The 16,145-nt window shown below is 46.2% G+C and overlaps 1 protein-coding gene and 2 non-coding genes across 4 annotated transcripts in view; 1 reads left to right on the top strand and 2 right to left on the bottom strand.

The window, feature by feature from the left end:
* The window catches only part of LOC142424178 (protein Mdm4-like), a 37,390-nt gene extending 34,250 nt beyond the window's left edge, over positions 1–3,140 (bottom strand). For both annotated transcript variants that reach the window (XM_075529291.1, XM_075529284.1), the window contains exon 1: positions 3,032–3,140. The gene's annotated coding sequence lies outside the window, so the exon portion shown is untranslated. The remainder of the gene's footprint in view (positions 1–3,031) is intronic.
* Positions 3,141–9,086: 5,946 nt separating this feature from the next.
* On the top strand, positions 9,087–9,159 carry TRNAK-UUU (transfer RNA lysine (anticodon UUU)). Its single transcript has one exon. It is a non-coding gene; the product is annotated as a tRNA-Lys (tRNA).
* Positions 9,160–9,413: 254 nt separating this feature from the next.
* Positions 9,414–9,486, bottom strand: TRNAK-UUU (transfer RNA lysine (anticodon UUU)). Its single transcript has one exon. It is a non-coding gene; the product is annotated as a tRNA-Lys (tRNA).
* Positions 9,487–16,145: the final 6,659 nt, after the last annotated feature.

The raw sequence follows: 16,145 nt of genomic DNA, 5'->3' as shown, positions 1-16,145 counted from the left end.
ATTTTCAGTTTGTTTCCCAGAAATATGCTACATTATGACAGGGATTTAGCAAGAGGATAAAAGGCAGGGGACTAACTGTCTGAGGTCAACTAGCCTCCACCTGTTACGTTCCTCTCTGTTAGGCACTTCTGCAATATTCCAGTACTTCAGAGAAAAGGTAACAGGGTAGGAAGGATAAAATAGGGCAGTACATTACTATCACATTCCGTGTGCCGTCGTCACAGTGATTGAAAGGTCAGGAGGTTGGGACCAGGAACGAATAGCAGTCAGTCGTGTGTCAAATAATGGCTAAGGGGTACTATCAATTGCATGTCCAGCCTTGGCTCCATTCATTTATCACTGAGTTCAAAATTCCAACCAGTAAATGGGACATAGGGAATACACTAAGGACTGAAACAAAAGTAGCTGTGTCTCTTGTATACAAAGAGAATGTGCTGCCAGGTGTACATTACAGTACACACACATTTATATCTCTTTATGTATATACATATACACACAAACATATATAAAGCATGTAATATATGTCTTGATAATAATAAACAAATATGAATGGTGTGTTTTACTGGCTTATGTACGTATTGTACTGCACTATCTAAAAACTTTACTATACAACACTGCATATTTTGACTTGTAGGCAGCAGCATTCAGCAGTTTACTTTGTTTTGACTTGCGTCCGTTTAACTTTAAATACATCTGTTCCAGTGCAGCCTGTATGTTGTTTTCCTCCACATTAACTGTCTGTGTCCCCCATCCCCTGGGGACATCAGCTACAACAGACAAAGCACAGGGGGGAATCCAGACCTTATCTGCCGGAATGAGCTGGGTTTCCGTGCAAGGAAAGAAATGAGCACGACAGTGGAAAGCAGAACCATGTTTCTAAGCATTGTGTTCTCGCTAGGGCAGTTGACCTCATTTTAAAAATATTCCTACAGTGTGTCATGGCCTCTCAAACCAGCGCTAATGGACAGCAGCGGTAAGGGGATGGAAGTGACACAAAAGGCGCAGTGGCGTGAGCACAGGACTACTAACCACAAGGCTGACTTCTAACCCACCAGCCACTTTGAGGGAGAAAGATGAGGTGCCCACTCCTGAAAAGATTTATAGCCCCAGAAACGCTAGTAGGAACCAGTTCAAAGGCAGTGGGGTTCGTTTGTGTTTGGTTTTTTTTTTTCAATTCTTTTTCAGCTACTTAAGAGAAATAAAGCAACTTTTTATTTTGAAAAATTAAACTATTATTCATTGTTTCAGTTCTTACTAGGCCTTCTGCATCTCTACTAAAGGTGCACAGCAGCGTTTACTACAGCAGTTTGTGAAACACACAATTCCAAGAAACCATATAAAAGTTCACGCATTGGCAATGAGTGAAAAAGGGTTGCACACTCTATATTACAAAGCTATTCGAGTCTTGAAAAGAAAGTGCTCATACTGCAACATGATCCACCTTGAAAACTGATGGAATAAGCCGTAAAAGGAGACACGGCATGATCTTGCTTATATGAACTACGCAAAACTAGAGACACCAAAGATTACTCCTGTTAACCAAAGGTAGAGGGAAAGGAAAAGAGTTCGCTTTTGTTGTTAGCAGAGCTGAAATGTTTTGAATGAGGATACAGAAAATGGTACAAAGGTTATAGGTACAGGAAAAATGTAATCAACATCACCGAGATGCAAATGTGGGAGTACTTGGTGTTTGGATGTGGATTTTTTTACATAATTAAAAAATCAGAGGAGAATATACTTAATGAAAAGCTGTCGATATGGTTATTTGAGCTAAAGGTGACACACAACACGAACAAACTGATTCCACTGGTTTTTGCAAATGTGGGACTGCAGGAAATCAAGGTGGACTTATAACTTCAAGCAATGACTGTAGCCAGTCTGAGCAGGCAAGCAAAACTCTTGGCTTTACACAAGTTTTGTTTTCATTTTTAAAATGTACCCACCACTCACTTACAAGGCGCACTCGTATACACGTGTACTCACACGTGTACACACACACACTCAGTTTAGGTAAACCACCTCTTCTGCCTCTGTATCAGAGTCACTCAACATTTCTTCTTGCTTATGCTGCAGGTGTCCCCTGACCAAACAGAGACAAAGCAAGGTGAGGTCGACAGAGATGTCCTATTTGGTTTTTAACTGTAATACAACAAGTTGTGATCCTAGCCAATGTTGTGAGATCAAAAATTTGTGTAGTAATTACTCATGCCTAAATTACCTTGTCATATCAGAAACAAGGGGGAGAGGTTAATACTAGTTAATACCTAAAGGCTTCAAACGTCTTTGACAGTTTATTTCTTCCGCGCACCCACCTGCCACTTCCTAACTCACAGGGACCTTTGTGGTGCAGGAAGGGAACGGCACTGTCTCCAACCTTCCAGGTGTTCAAGAAACATGACGGGGTGTGCTGACTCAAATCCATATTCCCGAGTCCCAGCTACTTAACAGCTGTTTCGGGGGGGCTGGACGCGACTCCTAAAATGGGTATTTTCACAGGAGTCTCAAGTACGCCGTGGGCCAGCCTTAGTGGCGCAGCGACCGCCTAGCAGGCAGCTAACCGCAAGCGAGCATCCGCGGCGGCCCCGGGAGGAAAGATGTGGCTCTCCGCGTCTAGGATTCTACCGTCCCGGAAACCCAGGGGCAGTTAGTGGGAGTTAGGAGGCGGAATCGACCGTGGCGGTATGTGTGTGGGAGCGTTTTTTAAGCGTTTCCCAAATTCACCAGGCACCGAAATCAAGTCTCCCTTTCAAGCGCTCCCATCCTTTTCGCTCAGGCCCTGGCGTGTCCCACTTACACAGCGTCCATCCAACTCCTTGGGTGTTGCGTGTGTCTCTGGTCGGCAGAGGCACGTCCCTAAAACTTCCATTTTCTCTTCCGCGCGGCCCCTGCAGGAACCCTGGCCCCGCTCGGCCGCCCGCCCCCGCCACCCACGCCGCGCTCGCCGCCCGCCCGCCGCCGCCGCCCCACGCAGGAGCGCGGCTCCCCGGCCCCACACTCCCGACGGCCCGCGGAGGGCCCCCGCGAGCCACACCTTACGGCTGCTCCATGAGTCGCTCCCCAGCCGCGCCCGGGGCGTCACTCACAGAGCCGAAGGCCTCGGCAGCATTTTGAAACGGCGAGGAAAGTAGGCGCAACTTCCGGCTTCTCGGAGCCTACGCCAACGAGCGCTTCCGGTCGCGCAGTCCGGAAACCATAGAGATGGGCTGGCGGGCTAGAAAGGCTGGCCTGCCCCTACCATAGAGCCGAGCCTCGTTCGGGGAAAGAGAGCCAACCGCGCGACCTGGAGGACTAAGAGTTAGGGGTTCAACAAGGAGAAAAAAAAGTTGCGAGAAATCGCAGCGGGTTGTGGTGTCTACAGATAGGCTCGCACGAGGTCAGAAAATCGGGCGGAGAGAACATCTTCATAGGCAGCGTTCAACCCGCTGAAAAACGGCGTTGTTCTAAAGTGTTGACCCGGCCTCAGCGTGACACACTCGGTCTCCTGAGACCAGACCAGGGTGCACACGAGATGGGATGTGAGACGTGCGAAAACGGGTGCGACAGGGCGCGCTGAGGATCACCCCATCCGTCATTTAGCCTACTCGTTCCAAGCACTGAGCGCCTTCGCTAAGCCTCCCGGGCCGTCGGCTCCGCATTGCCAGGGCCTACGTAGACCGAGCGCCTCAGCGAACACATGGCTTCCTTCACTCCGACGGAAGCCTAGGCCTAGAGCGTGGGCTGGGCGTGCAGATGGACAAGCTGCACTGCGGACGGGCATTCTTTCCGCTCCGGCAGAGCCTGTACGTGGACCCGGACCCGGCCTGGACCCAGGGCTTAGTGCGGACTTTAAATGCAGGACAGGTGTGCGTTGGCCTTGTATGTGTCCTTCCACCGTGTTTATTAAAGTCTGTGCTGAGCACATAATCCGAGAAACTGGGCTGCCTAGAGAGGAACGTGGAATCAGGAGGGCAGGAACGCATATTAACACCCTGAGATAGATCTACTATTGAGTATGTAAACAGCCTGTGACTTAATCATTCCGTTTCTTCAAGTGCTCATGGAGAGGCATACAGGGGTATGGACAGCCACACTGTTTGCACTAGCAAACAATGGAAAGCATCTCAGTGTTTTCTCAGAGGAGGAGATTACAGAAGAAGTCATGATGCCCTCGAGCGCTGTTGTAGGTGCCGCCTAGTCAGTTCTAACTCAGCAACTCAGGGCAAAACAGAACAAAACCCTGCCAGGTCCGGCACGACCCTCGCTACTTATGTTTGCGTCCACTGCTGCAGCCCCTGCGCTAATCCATTGTCTGGAGAGTCTTTCTCTCCTGCTGAGCCTCCACCATGCCAAGCATGATGCCCTTCTTCAGGAAAGTCGCAGTTAACGTGACCAAAGCACGTGAGAGTCACAAAGGCAATGTTCTAGGTGCCACTTTGGGGAGCATTGACTGCAGGCTCAAAAGCTCATCCAAGGTGCAGCTACTGCTCTTTGAGAGAGAGGCAAATTGGAACACAAGTAGAAACAATTACAGACCTCGCAAACATCACTTCTCAGAACCCGAGACAAGAAGAACTAGATGGTGCCAGGCTGCCACTGTCAACTACCCTGACAAGGGGCACATTGGAAGGTTCTAAATAGAGTGGAAGAAAACTGGAACAGAATTCAAAATCTTAAAAGAGACCACGTGGGACCCATCCCCTCCCTTTGCCCTTCAGGCCTGCGAAGGAACTCACCCCCACATTAATCAACCCTATAACCTTCAAGGGAGGTGTGGGGAAGGGGTAAGCAGCATTTACTTACCCAAGGACAAGTTCCAAGGGTTTGTAAAGGAGGAACAGAAACAGGAAACACAGGGAGGAAGTGCGCCGGTGAAGGGGTTTGCAATGAGTTGGATCAGCATGTGTATGAAAGTGTATCTCTGTAAACTTTTGTCTAACTCACAATAGTTTGTTGTTGTTCTCACCATCCCTGCTGCTTTAAGAAGCAATCTGATTGTACTTCTTCCAAGACACACTGTTCTTCCATCAGGCTGTCCAGTTTTCAGGTGTTCTTTGCCAACACGATTTAGATGCAGCAATTCGGACTGTGGCCTTTCTTATTCACAGTCCAACTCTGATGTGCATAGAACGCCATTGAAGACACAGGAGCCTCTTAGTCCTCAAGGTGAGAGCTTTGTCTTTGAACACTTTAAAGTCTTAAAAACACTCCCAAGGTCTTCTGTAGCAGATTTCCCTAGGCAATCCATTGTTTAATTTCTTTTTTTTTTAAACAATTTATCAGGGGCTCATACAAGTCTTATCACAGTCCATACATATACATACATCAATTGTATAAAGCACATCTGTACATTCTTTGCCCTAATCATTTTCTTTTTTTTCCTCCTCTTTTCTTTTTTTACATTTTATTAGGGACTCATACAACTCTTATCACAATCCATACATATACATACATCAATTGTATAAAGCACATCCATACATTCCCTGCCCCAATCATTCTCAAAGCATTTGCTCTCCACTTAAGCCCTTTGCATCAGGTCCTCTTTTTTTTTCCCCCTCCCTCCCCGCTACCCCCTCCCTCATGTGCCCTTGGTAATTTATACATCGTTATTTTGTCATATCTTGCCCTATCCGGAGTCTCCCTTCCCCCGCTTCCCTGCCATCCCTCTCCCAGGAAGGAGGTCACATGTGGATCCTTGTAATCAGTTCCCCCTTTCCAACCCACTCGCCCTCCACTCTCCCAGCATCGCCCCTCACATCCTTGGTCCTGAAGGTATCATCCACCCTAGATTCCCTGTGCCTCCAGCCCTCATATGTACCAGTGTACAACCTCTGCCCTATCCAGCCCTGCAAGGTAGAATTCGGATGATGGTAGTTGGGGGGAGGAAGCATCCAGGATCTGGGGGAAAGCTGTGTTCTTCATCGGTACTACCTTGCACCCTAATTTACCCATCTCCTCTCCTGAACCCCTCTGTGAGGGGATCTCCAGTGGCCGACACTTGGGCCTTGGGTCTCTACTCTGCACTTCCCCCTTCGTTCAATATGGTATATATATATATATATTTATATATATATATACACACACACATACATATACACATATATACATACACATCCATACATATACACACATATATCTTTTTTTTTTTTGCATGATGCCTTATACCTGGTCCCTTTGGCACCTCGTGATCGCACTGGCCGGTGTGCTTCTTCCATGTGGGCTTTTTTGCTTCTGAGCTAGATGGCCGCTTGTTCACCTTCAAGCCTTTAAGACCCCAGACACTATCTCTTTTGATAGCCGGGCACCATCAGTTTTCTTCACCACATTTGCTTATGCACCCGTTTGTCTTCAGCGATCCTATCATGGAGCAGTCAATGATATGATTGTTTTGTTCTTTGTTGCCTGATAACTGATCCCTTCGGGATCACTCGATCACACAGGCTGGTGTGTTCTTCCATGTGGACTTTGTTGCTTCTGAGCTAGATGGCCGCTTGTTTATCTTCAAGCCTTTAAGACCCCAGTCACTATCTCTCTTGATAGCCGGGCACCATCAGCTTTCTTCACCACATTTACTTGTTCACCCACTTTGGCTCCAGCCGTTGTGTCGGGAGAGTGAGCATCATAGAGTTCCAATTTAATAAAAGAAAGTATTCATGCATTGAGGGAGTGTTTGAGTAGAGGCCCAAGGTCCTTCCGCCACCTTAATGCTTAACCTATAAATATAGACACATCGATCGATTTCCCCATCCTCCTATATATATTTGCATGTACTTGTCTTTGTCTAGACCTCCATAAATGCCCTTTGACTCCTAGCTCTTTCCTCCATCTCCCTTGACTTTCCTCCTGCCCTACTACCATGCTTCGTCGCCACCTGGGCTAAAGCATACCTCTTCTCTACGCAACCTTACCCTTGATCATTCCCCACCAGGCCTGCCATTCCCCCCTCTCTACCATTTGGGGTCCCATGTTGTTCACTTGTCCCTGTGTTTGTTAACCCCACTTCCTTACCCCCCCCCACCCCAAGCCCCCCCCCCCCCCCCCCGGAACTGTCGGTCCCATTGTTTTTCCTCCAGATAGTTCATCCAGCCTGTCCTATTCAGACAGCCCTGTGGAGACACTAACATGCACGAAAACAAGACAGAGGAAAACAAAGCAACAGTATAAGATGACAACAAAACAATAAAAACAAACCACTGACAAAGGACAAAACAGAACACTTTCACAAGAGAAAAGCTTGTAGTTAGTTCAGGGATCGTTTGCTGGCCCTTAGGAGCGTTTTCCAGTCCAGCCTGTTGGGGCACCATGCCCTGGCCCCAAAGTCCACTTTCAGCATCCCCTGGGGACCTTGCCACTCCATTCCCTTGCTGTTCCGCTGCACTCCCTAAGTGCTTTGCCTCGGTGTGGTGGGATCAGGTCTGGTGCAATTCCCACACTGTGTCTCCGGTGCTGTTCCCTGTATCGCCCTTAGTCACTGAGGGGCATCATGTCTCATAGTGGGGCCAGCCATGTTGTTCTCTCTGTGGACTGACTGCTCTACTCAGGAACATCATCCTCATGGCCTGGTGGGCCAGGCTGTGTTCCACTCTCTCCTCCTGCCCCTTCATATGCTCCCTTGTGCTCTGATCAGATATGTCCATCTCCCGGAGCTGCAGAGTCAATGTAGTCCTTTGGAACAAATTCTTTTCGGGGGAGGGGCAGGAATCCACTTCATTTATGGTGCTGGGGCCAGCCTCCCAGACCATTGTTTAATTTCTTGATGGCTGCTTATGTGAGCTTTTTGGGTGGATTCAAGTCAGATAAAATCTTTCACAAGTTCAATTTTCTCAGTTTGTCTTGATGTGGTCCATTGGTTCACTTGTGAGGCTTTGGGTGTCTTTACACCTAGGTGTAATCCATTCTGACGGCTCTTTTCTTTGATCTTCAAAGAAGTTCCCAGTATCCCCTTCTCCCCAGGTGCACTTCTACCTTAAAGGACTCCTCTACTAAACTGGGTGCTTACCCCTCATGCACTTCCTAGGACTTTAGGAGTCCTATGTGTGTGTAATTCCTAAAAAATACTTATGTTTAAATTTTTTTTAAATATATGGGATAAAACGATGTATTCTACTGTACTTTGAATGTCGGAGTAGTTCATAATATTTAAGGAACGACTATACAAACCAAAAACATTGACTTCTAATTCCTTTGGAACTGAGTTTGTCCATTTTTTTTTCTTATGAGTTTATAGAAATTGTTATATAATCTAGATGTTATCCCAGTTGGTTACATGCATTAAAATAACAGCTTTAAATCTGAAGTTTCTGTAGTTTACTTTTAAATGTTATCTTTTCACTAAGAGTCTTTTTTTAATGGAATCAAATCGATCATGTTTATCTTTTGCTTTTATTATTAAGAGATTCCTCACTACTCTGGAGTCGTAAAGATATACATGTATGTTTTCTTCTAAAAATGGTTTTTCAAATTTAGACTTTAACCTACTGGTAATTGGTTTTTTGTCTGCTTGTTGTAGCACAGTGATCCCTTTTTTTCAGCTGAATAATAAACATTAGAGGTCCAACAAAATTTCTTTTTTAATCTACAGACTTTTGACCTGGTTGTCTGGTTTAGTGGGACTTTTCCCCTCCAATTCGCCTCTGACAACTTCCTCAAGGTGTGGGGACCCCCTACCGCTTCGCAGGATGCTACCTCCCACTTCCCACCACACCGCTAAACCTAGTAAGGTCAGAACAAGAATGTGAATGCTCGCTCTCAAATAGTCTCTTTTTGTCTGTCGTGGGTCAGATCTAGCCACCGTAAAATAGACCAGATGTCTGTCATTACAGCGCTACCACAGGGATGCGTCACCATTGTCTTAATCCTGAACTGATTACAAATCAGGCGACTATCTAAGAATGGTTAGTCAGCAGATAAATCCATCTAACAATTGTGAATTAGCCGGAAATGTTGGTGGAAGGTGCAGACCTTGCATTCCTGGTTTATCTTCAGCTCCTCCTTCCTGTACTTCTTGTTCTTCGCTTTAAAGGACTTTCCCAAAGCGCGGGCTGGACTCGCGTGCGCAAACGTTCTCATTCTTATGTAAGAGAGTGTAGAACAGCTCTGATCCATTGAGAGCCCGGATAGCTCAGTCGGTAGAGCATCAGACTTTTAATCTGAGGGTCCAGGGTTCAAGTCCCTGTTCGGGCGCCTCTTTTTCCTCGCCCCCTCAAGTTGACACAAAAAATTCTTTCTCCACGCAAAATCACAAGGCAAATCCTTAATCATAACCGAGAAACTAACCTAAATTGCTCACCCTTTAATTTTTCTCGTTGAAAAGCTGTTTATCTAGCATGTTTTTAAACAGATAAAAAACGTTTCGTTAAAATTAAAGCCAGAAGAAACAGTTGATTCCTGTTACGTGATACAATTTTAGGCAACACAGAGAAGATAAAAACCTGAAACACCCGAACAGGGACTTGAACCCTGGACCCTCAGATTAAAAGTCTGATGCTCTACCGACTGAGCTATCCGGGCACTCAAACAAGCCTGTGTTCTTCTGTTTACTTGATGTAATTCTAATAAGTTGCTTATGTCCATTCAAACTTTTTTGTCCCCTCACAATGTAAACTATATTCTAATTCTTCGTGTTTTTTGCTTTTCTCTTAGACATATATTGTTCAAACTTCTCCATATTTCCTGCTCAATAAATGACCAATATGCACTAAACTCTAAAAATAAGTCTGGCAGTCAATAACGAGCATCCAAGATAACATTCAAAATTCATACACCGCATTACAATTCTCTACCGTTTCCCTGATAAGACCGCTTAATTTTAGTTTTTTCCACTGAAGCAGATTAACCATTTTTCCCATTTATGAAAAATAAATTCCCACTTACCGGGCCAGCTGGCTCGTTAGATAAGCATTCTTAGTACAAAAAGGAAGGAAACCTTCAGTTCTGAGTGGAGGAGCGACTCGGTAAATAGGAGGGATTGTGCAAAGGCGACTCTCAACGTGGATGGTAGGCAAGTGGGGTTAGACTTTTCATTCACGTTCTGATTGAATTTGTGCTTTTCCCCTCCTTCCAGCCAACCTATACTCTGAAAGACAGGATCCAAAGGCAAATACCCAAAACACCATCAGTAAGCACCTTACGAAGAACTAGAATCTCCCAGTCCAGTTCTGCCTGATGTCAGTGCCATCAACCCTGCTGTATGGCGGGTGTGGAGGACAGGATTACGAAATCCCATATTTGTTTCTGGGAATTTGAGGTTTCTGGACACGATGAACAGCAACCATCTCAGCCTCACTTGGAGGATTTTTTTTCTTTTCCTATTATGATCTCATTCTTTTAACAAAGGCCAACATGCTTGTGTAATCCTGAGTGGGCCCGGGTTCCTATAACAATGTTGTTGTTGTTCTTGTTCTTATTGTTAGGCGTCCTGGAGGCCGCTCTGACCCATAGCGGGTGACCCTGTGCACAACAGAACAAAACACTGCCCGGGCCGTGCCATAGGGTAAGTGGATGTGATGATCTCAAAAACACGCCTAAATTTAGCCACCCTCGTTATTTCTCCGGCCGGGAGTACGATTAGAAAGAATGGCTCAGATGCCACAGGGGAAGTTGTGACCAGACAATTTACTTCTGAAAAATTAACCAAGGGAAACCTTAAGACTGACAACAGCACACTGCTCAACAACTCATTTCCTTTGGGGCTGTCATCCCAGGGACCAAATGCTGGAGGACACAGCACGTGCGGTCAAGTTGAGGCCCAACAAGGACGCGTGAGCTGTGTTAGCATGACAGCGGCAACGTGGGGCTTTAGCGTGCTGGAGAATTGAGACTGAAGTGGGACAGGCAGTATTTTGTGGCATTGACATTACATAAGGGTGCCAGGACTCGGGGCTGACAAGCACAGCGAGATGCTGACGTCTCAGGGCTCTGAGAGGAAACAGTAGGACACGCGGGCAAATGGACGTGTAATGAAGCAGAGCTGGGAACTCAAAGATAGGTTGTAAGAGGCGTGCTAGAATTCATAAAAACGGTAACAGAAATGAATGCCTTTGAAGAGGGGTCAGTAGATGAGACACAGCTAGAGAGTCCATGAACTTGAAGTTATGTCGATAGAATTTAGCCAAACTAAAATGAAAAGAGAAAAGAAATAAAGCGGGGAAATCCGACAACAGGAGAATTTTAAATATTTACACAGGCGTGCAATTTGAGTGTCATCAGGAGAAGAAACAGAGTAAGCATTCAGAGTGTCAGTGGCCAAGAATTTTCTCAAATAAATTCCACGCATGAAGAGGCACAGAGAACACCAAACAAGTTCATAAGTTTAAGGGCGGAGGGGAGCAGGTGGAGTCCTGGCTGCACTCAGGCATATCACATCACACTGAAAAATAGCAAACAGCAAGAGATTGTTAAAGGAAATTCAACAGAAAACAAAATGTCTCTGTCGACACAGAAACAACGATAAGGATTGCATTACAGTGAACACAAGACAGAGGGAAATGCCCCGAGGTCAGCGGTTGGTGGTGACCGCACAGCCCTTTTGAATGGGATTGCACTGTTGACTTACAGGACGTGTAGCTTCTTTGTCCATAAAACTATTTTCTAAAAAAAGAATTACACTCGATTCGCTTCAAAAACCATGTACACAAGCACAAAATGGAGTAAAAGTGCTGAAAATTGTTTTAATAAAACAAAACAAAATAGATAAAGCACCAACCTGGAATATGATAGCTAGTGAAATTACCCTTCAAAAGAGGAGAAATAAAGATATTATCAAACATAAATGGATTTATTACCAGAAGATCACCCTGCAAGAAATGAACATTTCTTTGAAGTTTTCTAATGAAAAGAAGTTCTGGAAAAACGTAAAGGATACAGGTCAGAATTCAGATCTACCTAAAGCCATGAAGAGTATTGGAGGAGAAAATAAAGTAAAATGAAATCCTTTTTTAAAGTACAACATGAAGCAGTGATTAAAGTTCAGCGGACACTTTTTTATCTGAAAGTACGGTCAGCATGCTCCTTAGAGGCCAGATGGCAAGACATTGTTGCACGTATTTGGATGTGTCGTCAAGAGAGGCCGGTCCCTGGAGAAGGACAGCATGCCTGGTAAAGTGGGCATGCAGGGGAAAGTGGAAGGCCCTGGACGAGATACATCGGCACAGTGGCTGTAGCATAAGAACCAGTGTGGGGATGGTCAGGACCGGGCAGTGCTTCCTTCTGTTGTACATGGGGTCTCTACGAGCTGGAACAGACTAGATGGCACCTAACACCACCACCACCTCCTCCACCACCACCTCCACCACCACCACCACCACCACCACCACCACGATCAACACCTCCTCCTCCACCTCTACCACCGCCATCACATACCACCACCACCACCTCCACCACCACCACCATCACCTCCACCACCACCATCAACACCTCCTCCTCCACCACCGTCATCACATACCATACCACCACCACCACCTCTACCTCCACCACTGCCATCACATACCACCACCGCCACCACCATCACCACCTCCACCACCACCGTGGCTTAGGTGCTGTGCTAGTTCTAGAGTCAGAGGTGCATCAAGCAGGCCCCTGTTCACAGTCTCACAGGAAGGTGGACAAATAAACACACAGTCACAGAGTAATCGATGCAGAAAATTAAAGGAGCAACAGAAGATAAGGATAGACTGAGAGGCAGAGGCTATAAACGAGGGTGGAAAGTCCTGGGGTTTTTAGCAGGGAAGTCACATGATGAGAGATGGAGCCAGGCACTGTTTCACAGGCATGCAGGAAAGCAGGGCAGTGAGTGTGGCAGAAACACTCAGTTATTTATTTGAACCTTGATCTTGAGCATTCACTTTGCTAGAGAAAAGAACACTTTAATGAGTGACATGTGGAACAGTATTGTTATATCATACTGAATATATCATTACAGATTTCATTATATGATTATAACTGAATTATACTTTTTAAAAAATGTTAGAGACACTGAAGTATCTGTCCAAAACCCCAAACCCAATCCACAGCCATCCAGTTGATCCAAACTCATAGTGATGTAAGCAGGAGTTGAGAACTCTTCTGTGGAGTTTCCAGGACCATGAAGCATTACCAGAGCAGACAGCCTCATCTTTCTTCTGCAAAGCCGCTAGTGGGTTTGAACCTCTGACCTTTCCAACACTTAACCCACAGTGTCAAGAGTTCCCTAATGAATAGGTAAAGGAGTCTGGACTTTTTTTAAATGGACAAACAGCTTTGTTATTCCACAGTTATTCCTTCTCGGGTAATAAACCGATTATCTACAATTGGTGAGTGAGATTAACCAAACAACATGTTGTGATATTTCCGCCACAGTGAGCTAAAACCACAAAGGGAAAGGAAATATTCGTTGAAAGGAGTGGAATACTTGTGTTTGGGCGAAAATAAGTGAATGATTCTGACTGGAATGGAGGGAGGTGGAGAGGAGTGAGGTCAGAAGAGAGAGGCAACCAACCTTATTTGGGGCTAAAGTGAATAATTTCATTTTACTAATGCATCGGAAGGCAGTGGAAGTTTAAGAGAACCTTGGTGGCACACCATTAAAGCACCCCGCCGCTCTGGGAAAGGTGAAACCTTTGAATCCACCACAGCGCCCCCCCCCCCCCCAATTTGGCAGTTCCCAAGCCCATCCGTTTCACTCTGTCCTGTAGGGCTGCAAGGACACTGCAGGGGCAGGTGCTCCTATCGAAAGTTTGCCTGGCTAGCATTGCAAAACTCTCTCCCAGAGAAAAGGGAATGGAATCAATTCCCTCTGTGTTGCGCGGGGAAACAGCAGCAAGTGTGCTAGCTGGTCCCTAGTTGAGCATCCAGCGCTCCCAGAACGCTCTCCGCAGGCTTTCGGTTCACGCCGGCTGTTGGGCTTAATTTCTCCAGTAGAGGGCACGCTAAACTCACAGATTTTCTATTTCTTGGTTGTATCTTTTCCCCTCTCATTTTTACGTGAATGGTTGCCCTCTTCCTTAGACTATTTGCCTTTGGAAACCACCAGCAGCTCTACACCAGAGCTTGCAAAAGTGGAGCGAGAAGGCTTAATCCCGGCCACCCCGACCTTCTTGCCCACCTACTGGCCCTCAGGGTGGCAGGGCTCTCAGGTGGTACCGTCCTCCCCAACTGGCCTGTGTTGGTTTAGGTCATTGCACCTTGGAAGCCTTACTTGCGTTATCCCACGAGTGGGGGCACCTGCTCGGCTGTAGGATCTTCCCTCACTTTGTGGTCCCCGACATGGGTTCCTGGTTGAGAACCAACCGAACAACAAAAAGGAGATACAGTCATCGTGAGTCAAATATAATTATACAGAAGAACCAGAAAACACATCCCAAACGGTGGAATGTTAGGCCAGTGAGGAAATCGTTTACTTCAAGGGGGGTTTCCCAAAGGTCCTCAAGTCAGCCTACAACTCAGGGATTCAGCCTTCTGGCATCTCTGGGGTTGAAACTGTCAGCAGTAGCCTGGGGAGATGAGTGGGTCTGAGCAATCCTTATGAAAAGCCTTGTCCAGGAGGGGAAGGGGAAGGTGAGGAGAGAAAGGGGGAGCTGATCACAAAGATCGAGGTATAACCCCCTCCCAGGAGGACAGGAGGACGGACAACAAAACCGTGTGTGAAGGGAGACCGCGGTCAGTGTAAATCATGAAAAAAATACTAATTTATAAATTATCCAGGGTTTATGAGTGATTGGGTGGGGGGAAGAGCTGATACCAAGGGCTCAAGTAGAAAGAAAATGTTTTGAAAATGGCGATGGCCACTTAGGTACAAATGTGCTTGACACGATGGATGGATGGATGAGTGGATGGATGGATGGATGGATAAGAACTGTAAGAACCCCCAATAAAATGATTTTTTAAGAGAGAAAGGATTATAAATTAAATAAAATTAAAACGAAAAGTTTTCATTTATGTTTTCAGTCCAACTATTCCAAACCAATAGCAGCCTTGGTTTCTGACGGCCCCTCCAACCTCTGTCCTTTCACCCTCTTCTCTGTGAATCCAGAGGGGCAGGCAGCCAAGGACCTTGCCTGACCGACACCAAGGGCTCAGACACTGGGAAGAATACTATCTGAGCAAGAAAGCCCTCCCACAGCCTGCATCCTTGAGGAAGTTTAGAAGGGACTGATTTCAAAGCTGACACCCAATCATTGGGATGAAAGGCCACAATCCACTCACCAAATAATTGTAAAGTACTCCTACCCCACCTCCAATACCCATTCATCTTTCAAAAACTCTACCCAAGGATTTTAAAATAAAAATGTTATGAACATGGTCTTTTTCCATTTGTCTTCAAATCCAGATTGCGGATAAAGGCCCTTGGAGACTAGGACACAGGGGAACAGATCCCAGTGACCTAACTCCTCATGACTTCAGCCACTTGCTCCCTCCCTGACCAGTCACCTAGTTCTTGTCATTACCACTGAAATCTTAAGCTCCCAGCATTCAGCTCGCCTTCTTCCTTTAAACTAGGTTCAGGTCCTTCATCCACTCATTCACCAACTATATATCAAGTGCCAGCTTCAGGCCAGGGAATAGGCTGGGTCTAGAAATTCACAGACAAACACAATGAAGGTTACCCTGTCCTTAAGGAGTTTATAGTCTAATTGCCCCCCCCCTTTCTTCCTGCCTACTCCCCAAACCAGACAGAGAAGTAAACAAACAACCGCAATGCTTGTGATTAGTGTTCCGATCCAGGAAACCATCAGGTATGCCTCCACATTCACTGAATGTACCCAAGAGAAGCTCTCTAGAGAATGCCTATTAAAAAAACAAGCAAACGCAAATTCACAGCCATCAAGTCAGTGACAATTCATAGTGACCCTAGAGGACAGGGCAGAACTGCCCCTGTGAATTTCCGGGGCTGGGACTCTTTACAGGAGTAGAAAGAGAGCCGCATCTTTCTCCCCGGGAGCATGCTGGTGGTGGACCTTGTGGATCGCAGCCCAGCGCTACACCATCATGTCTCCGAGAGAGTTTCTATGGTATTGCATAGTCATCGTCTGTTGCTAGAGTAACAAATGACCACAAATGCAGTAAGTTCAAACAACGCACATTTATTCTCTGAGAGTCTGTATATTCTATGTCCCTCGTGGGTTTTACGAGGGCCCAAATCAAGGTGTCAGCAGGACTGCATTCATTCCTTTGTGGTGGCAAGAATCCACTGT

Source organism: Tenrec ecaudatus, chromosome 1, assembly GCF_050624435.1.
Source record: "Tenrec ecaudatus isolate mTenEca1 chromosome 1, mTenEca1.hap1, whole genome shotgun sequence".
In the NCBI taxonomy this organism is placed as follows: domain Eukaryota; kingdom Metazoa; phylum Chordata; class Mammalia; order Afrosoricida; family Tenrecidae; genus Tenrec; species Tenrec ecaudatus.
Note: the sequence above shows the minus strand (reverse complement) of the source record. Positions and strands in the feature narration are given on the sequence as shown.